The sequence below is a fragment of the Amblyomma mixtum genome, chromosome 1, assembly GCF_055824585.1.
Source record: "Amblyomma mixtum isolate Tamu chromosome 1, ASM5582458v1, whole genome shotgun sequence".
In the NCBI taxonomy this organism is placed as follows: Eukaryota; Metazoa; Arthropoda; class Arachnida; order Ixodida; family Ixodidae; genus Amblyomma; species Amblyomma mixtum.
The window spans coordinates 176292654-176299021 of NC_143012.1; the positions used below are offsets into that span (position 1 = coordinate 176292654).

The window sequence follows — 6368 nt, forward strand, 5'->3', positions numbered from 1 at the left end:
TTCAAATATCATGGCGACCGCGCACTACCGCCTTGAGGCAAGGAAAAATGGCGCTCTAAAATGTCGAAAAACTTTTTTGGCCTAAAGTGGTCAAAAATATCTGACCTCAAGGTGGTAGACGCCTGCTCGCCATAAGGTATGAAAAAGTAGCCCAATCACGTGGCAATACATCACATGGACGACATATGGTGCTACTGAAACGCTAACGCTCGTTACTTTAACAAGTCTTCGAGACGGTGACGGCATTTTTTTGCATTTCGCCTCCTTTACAACGCGACCACCGTGTGGCTGGGTTTGAACCCGGGTACTAGGCTCAGAGCCGAGGACGCTAACCACTGAACCAGGATTTAAATTCTGGTATTCAAATGTGCCCCACGAGGGCAGTAGTAAATGTTCATTGTGTAATCAAATTAATATTATTAACTTTTATTAATGCCCTGTCGGGGCACCAATTAACGAGTGTTTTTATTTCCCTGTCGCTGCCGGAGTACCCAGCTCAACTGTAGTAAGCTAGTACCTAATGCTTTTATATAATGCGTTAGCATTAAAACAGTGCCGCGACGAAAACCCGTCTGTCAGCTTGTGTACAGCTTCAGTGAAAGAGGAGATGAGGTGGCGCACGCAGCACGCTGCAATGCAGCCCCGCATGTTATCATTCGGCGAACGTGGCTCCTCCGTGGCGCTCGGCCACGGGCAGACACGTGTCGCGCGTTCCAAGAGTGGCGTTGTGTTTTGAGCGCTGTATAACTAATGCGTTACTGTTGCATGAATCCCATTGATTGCACTTCATTCTTTTTTAATTTGGTGGAATTACAACGAAACATGGGATATATTCCAGTCGTGTAGCGGGGGGCTGGAAGGCCATCATTTTTAATCCGGCCCTGGATGCAGGAAAGCGCTGTCCTTCGGGGGACTCTCCTCCAGAGATCCCCAAACGACCCAGCTTCCTGGCAACTCGGCGTGCGTCCTTGGCCGGCTCAGCCACGGCGACCGTTGGGCGAGGAGGAACCCGAATGAGGAAGAGATCCCCATAGAGGCGCGACGGATGCAACGAAGACGAGGGAGATGAGATCCAGGCGCCGTGAAGAAAAGTAAACCACGGCACTGCCGAAGCAGCCGAGGACCGGCGAAGCAAGATGAGCGGAGTGGAGTGAATGAAGCCTTGAGCTGCCGAACAAACCAGCTCTCCTAAAACAACGGTGAGCGGACCCCCCAGGTTCACCTTGCAGCAGAGCAATAAATAATGATTTCCCGGGTTACCGTTCTGTTGGCTCAGTTCTCATCGCTCCATGAGGGCCCCCTAGACTGCTATTAGGTGGCGTTGTGACTACCTCCCTGCAGGCGGGAATGTCACAGCCCTCTACACCATCGTTGTTTTGCAGATTTTTATGAAAATCTGGGGGAAACAATCTTCCTATACCTTCAGCTTGTCGCATGATAACCTTAGATGCTTTTGCGCAAGTAATCGCTACGCGACACAACACAAAACAAAACAATGCAGCACAGCACAACACCCATTCGCTTGTTCTATATCATATACTGCTGTACGAACCAAAAGACAGTTCTTCGCTGCTTCTCAAATTTTTTTGGGCTGTTCCCGCATTCACGCGACTCTGTGTGCGGGTCCTCGCATTTCCTGCTGCGTTCGATGGCACAGCGCCACTTTCGCTGCGACCTGCCGAGCGCAGCAGACGGCTTGAAGAACGTGAGGAGAAAAATGGGGGCGAGAGGCAACCCTTCGCACAGCTTCCCGCCTTCTCAGGACGGCAGAGATGCCAGGTCGGCGGTCGCGACGCGCCCACGTTCTCCTTGTCAACGACACTTGTTATCACTGTTTCTCAATTCTCCTCGCAACGTTTACTTTTTGCTCCCATTCTTCGCATGCTTATTTTGGAAGCGCCGATCGCGTCGCCCGGCTAGCTCAGTCGGTAGAGCATGAGACTCTTAATCTCAGGGTCGTGGGTTCGAGCCCCACGTTGGGCGCTGATTTTTTTATGGTCCTTGATGTTTTTGCGACGCGTGTTGTGTTGCGTTGGGTTTAATAGCAAATAAGCAACTAAGGCCATCATGCGCCAAACATAAGCTTTGTGTGCATTGCGGGAAGAAACTAAAGTGATTTCACACTTTTTTCAGAACCTTCGTTCCTTTAGAAGTTTAAAAAAGTTGAAAATTTCAACAAGTGCTTTTTCTCCCAGGAGTAACCTAGGGTGCAGTGGGATGTGTTAAGCATAAAGCTGTTGGAAATGCTTTTGTCTTAGTCGTTCGTGCTTAGTGCAGGAACATAAAATGTGGTTTAAGGTTAGCACTTCTCCGTTAGGATGAAGTTATGTTTAAGGTGTGTGGGGTTGGGGCTATTGGAAGACGACACAGAATCACTTCTTTGTAACTTTCCTGGAGAGTGCACGACTTCCATTGAACTAAAAGGGACTTTACCAAGTTTACAAGTGTACACTACAACAACACGCTGTTGTTGTTGTACAACTTGTACAACAAATGTACAAGTGTACAAATAACAAGTCTAGTTTATTATTTACTTTGGTGTTCCAAGCGGACTGCCATTTTCTCTTAATTTCTGATGTACTAGGTTAATGCAGTCCTTAAAGGGAATATTTACTTTTTAAATCTGCTTGTCTTTGCTGGAACTGCGCACAAGTCTGCTCTCTTGTTGACTTTTATTCTGACATGACTCGGTACCCCGCAGAGTTTTGTTTTTTCCTTGTGCTGTGGTTATTATTGTCTTATTATTGTACCATTGTTATTATTATAATCTTCGCTGAGGTTGCGCGAGCGGCTTTCTACTTTATACCTCATCGAATAAAACACCTTTAGAACTTTTTCTACGGTGTTTCATTCTATTATAGATGAGTGTTATGTGGTTTCATATGCGTTTTTGTCCTATATAACCAGCATGCATTGAGCAAAATACTGCACCCGCTACCGATACCAAAGCCTAGCACGGGCCGCATTGAGTAGACGCTGCGGACCTGTCCAGACTCCCGCCTCCCGTTCTAAACAAGCGTCACTTCCGGCGGGTGGTGATGACGGCCGTATTTTCCAGTTTGCGAGCCGTGGGCGCCTTAACCGTTTGGATCCGGAACGTAATATTTTATGGGTAACATACTCTGGGGGTGTACTGTGAAAAGAAAAAACTTTTTACGGTGTGCAGATTTTCGGTCAAGTAGGCCTTTAACGTGCACTGACATCGAACAGCACGCGGGATTCTTTGCGTTTCGCCCCCGTCGAAACACGGCCGCCGCGGTCGGGTTCGAACTCGAGAACTCCGGCGCAGCAGCCGAGCGCCCTAACCGCTGGGCCACCGAGCTCGTGGTTTTACAGATGAATTAATCTGAGCGGAATTACCTGTGGTTGCAGTCGGAATCGTCATCATCGTAGCAGGCAAGACCAGGGCCCCTTGTATTTTTCATAGTGGGCGCTTTTGAAGCATCCTGGCTAATCCTGGCCCGGTGCATTGGAACTTCACCCGGTGTTGGACCTTGCGCTGTGCCCCAACAAATTTTGGCTACTTCGTGCCAAAATAGCACACGCGCTTTCGAGAAGCTTGCAGGCAAAGCAACCTCTCCACTGCACGCAACTCTTCGAAATAGACAAAATTTGTAGGGCCGCAGCGCCGAGGGTAATCGCGTTTTAGAAAGTACAAAAGCTGATATGGACATTATTTACGGTCGGCTACACGCCTCTCAACAATTAAGGAGCCTAACAGTAAAAGTATTAGTTAAACAGCCTGCTAGTTAGCTCGTCTTACTGCATTATGATGTATTATACCGCTGACAATGCTATGTTGAAAAATCACTCCTTTAACTCAAAAAGCCTATTTTTAAAAATTGTGTAAAATATTAGGTGAAACACCCTGTATAAGCATGTGCAATTGGCTTAAAGGTAACATCAGGACTGTGGAAGTACGCAATGGTTCCGCGGTTGACTTTTGCGAAAGGGGTACTGTGCTTAAAACAGGTGTAGTGCACAATCTACAGATTACATGCCAGAAAACTCTGCACTCAATATTTTTAATGGTAAGTTAGTTATGAAGGCAATTTTTTCGCATATCGTCAGATTTCGCCATAACAATCAACATATTCACAAACCTGCGGGCTAGGTTTTGTAGCTTTGCACTTTTTATTGTTAAAAATGGACCCCGTTCGTTTTCCGTGGCGGTCTTGGATACTAGGTGCGACCGAACGACAATCTTTGCAAGCACGATTTTGCGACTCATCGGTAGAGTAGACCATTTCCATCAGTATGTTAGTAACAGCATACTGCAATATTCCACAGGTGCCTCACAAATATGATTGTACAAGAGTACTTGACTTCAACCAAAGAATGATGGGAAGCTAGATGGCTGTTCACCACGAAGCAAAACAAAGCCGGTGTCTCGTCTTCCGCTTCTTCTGTGTTCTTTGTGAAGATTGCGCAGTTTTGCTCCGTCAAGATTACCTCTAGGGGCCCATGGAAACACAACGAGCAAAGCTGCAGTGGAGGATATGGTTTGCTCGTCCTTTGATACACAGAAAAGAAAGAGCAAAATAGTGTTTGAGGACAGACTACGAAAAATTGGATAAGGAATTGGCAGTCGAAGCCTATAGCTATTCGTAAAATAAAAACGCGGACACGCATCGGAGTTAAAGGACTAGAAAGCTTACGACAGGCTATACGCAGGCAGCAACCCTGTTAGGGAAGTTATCACGAACACAAAAAAAAACGAAAATTCGCGAAACCGATGCACCAGGGTGGCGACAAAAAGTGGGGCAAAAGAGTCACTGCATTAACACAGAGCTGGAAAAGGTGAAACCCGTAAGGAAACACCGTGTGATAAGTCCAGTCGTAACCTTTCATTTGGGGCTAAATCAGCTTGCCTTAGAAGCAGGCAATATAGATGCAAGCGTTAACAGGGAGCTGATGTTTTTGCATCAAGCGGGAGCAGTGTCGAAAACATTAAACATTTTCTTTTAATCGGTAAAGCTATCCAGGTATCAGAAAACGCATGATGAGGTTGTCATTAGTTTTTGGTTTTACTAATAGTGAAAGCAAACTTTACACATCCACTGTAGAGACGAGCAAGAGAAGATCATGTGTAGAATCGGAATAGAGAAATTTCGTTAATCTTCGTAGAAATCACAGTTATATAGCTTAGAAATATGAAAAATATCATTAACAGGGAAAAAGTAAACAGGATGGGATTCAGAGTTAAAAAGGAAGATCCATCCATCCATCCATCCATCCATCCATCCATCCATCCATCCATCCATCCATCCATCCATCCATCCATCCATCCATCCATCCATCCATCCATCCATCCATCCATCCATCCATCCATCCATCCATCCATCCATCCATCCATCCATCCATCCATCCATCCATCCATCCATCCATCCATCCATCCATCCATCCATCCATCCATCCATCCATCCATCCATCCATCCATCCATCCATCCATCCATCCATCCATCCATCCATCCATCCATCCATCCATCCATCCATCCATCCATCCATCCATCCATCCATCCATCCATCCATCCATCCATCCATCCATCCATCCATCCATCCATCCATCCATCCATCCATCCATCCATCCATCCATCCATCCATCCATCCATCCATCCATCCATCCATCCATCCATCCATCCATCCATCCATCCATCCATCCATCCATCCATCCATCCATCCATCCATCCATCCATCCATCCATCCATCCATCCATCCATCCATCCATCCATCCATCCATCCATCCATCCATCCATCCATCCATCCATCCATCCATCCATCCATCCATCCATCCATCCATCCATCCATCCATCCATCCATCCATCCATCCATCCATCCATCCATCCATCCATCCATCCATCCATCCATCCATCCATCCATCCATCCATCCATCCATCCATCCATCCATCCATCCATCCATCCATCCATCCATCCATCCATCCATCCATCCATCCATCCATCCATCCATCCATCCATCCATCCATCCATCCATCCATCCATCCATCCATCCATCCATCCATCCATCCATCCATCCATCCATCCATCCATCCATCCATCCATCCATCCATCCATCCATCCATCCATCCATCCATCCATCCATCCATCCATCCATCCATCCATCCATCCATCCATCCATCCATCCATCCATCCATCCATCCATCCATCCATCCATCCATCCATCCATCCATCCATCCATCCATCCATCCATCCATCCATCCATCCATCCATCCATCCATCCATCCATCCATCCATCCATCCATCCATCCATCCATCCATCCATCCATCCATCCATCCATCCATCCATCCATCCATCCATCCATCCATCCATCCATCCATCCATCCATCCATCCATCCATCCATCCATCCAT

At 46.9% G+C, this 6368-nt stretch overlaps 1 non-coding gene across 1 annotated transcript; it reads left to right on the forward strand.

Moving 5' to 3' along the window:
- The first annotated feature begins 1910 nt into the window (after positions 1–1910).
- TRNAK-CUU (transfer RNA lysine (anticodon CUU)) lies at positions 1911–1983 on the forward strand. The gene has a single exon. It is a non-coding gene; the product is annotated as a tRNA-Lys (tRNA).
- Positions 1984–6368: the final 4385 nt, after the last annotated feature.